The following is a 754-nucleotide window of genomic DNA, read 5'->3' as shown; positions in this document are numbered from 1 at the left end:
TCACAGCACTATTTACAATAGCCAAGAAATGGAAGCAACCTAAGTGTCCTTGAGTAGATGAATGGATAAAGAAGATGTCATACATATACACAATGGAATATTATTCAGCCATAAGAAGAAAACAGATCCTACCATTTGCAACAACATGGATGGAGCTACAGGGTATTATGCTCAGTGAAAGAAGCCAAGCTGAGAAAGACAAGTACCAAATGATTTCACTCATCTGTGGAGTATAAGAACAAAGAAAAACTGAAGGAACAAAACAACAGCAGAATCACAAAACCCAAGAAGGGACTACCAGTTACCAAAGGGAAAGGGACTGGGGAGAATGGGAGGGATGGGAGAGATAAGGGCAGGGAAGAAGAAAGGGGGTATTACGATTAGCATGTATAATGTGGGGGGGGGGTCCCGGGGAGGGCTGCACAACACAGAGAAGACAAGTAGTGATTCTACAGCATCTTACTACGCTGATGGACAGTGACTGTAATGGGGTTTGTGGGGGGGACTTGGTGAAGGGGAGAGCCTTGTAAACATAATGTTCTTCATGTAATTATAGATTAATGATAACCAAAAAATTTGCTAAGTAAAAAAAAAAAAAAAGTGTTACTGAGCAGAGTCATCAGCAGGCAAAAATGGGAAATCCTCAGACTATAAGGAATTAGGCACTAAACAAACGACCCAAGCACAAAAACAAAGCAGTCCTTCGAGGGAGAATGAGAATCCACAATTACATCATTATGCATTCTCTTCCCTT

The sequence above is a fragment of the Manis javanica genome, chromosome 4, assembly GCF_040802235.1.
Source record: "Manis javanica isolate MJ-LG chromosome 4, MJ_LKY, whole genome shotgun sequence".
In the NCBI taxonomy this organism is placed as follows: Eukaryota; Metazoa; Chordata; class Mammalia; order Pholidota; family Manidae; genus Manis; species Manis javanica.
This window is presented reverse-complemented; position numbering follows the sequence as displayed.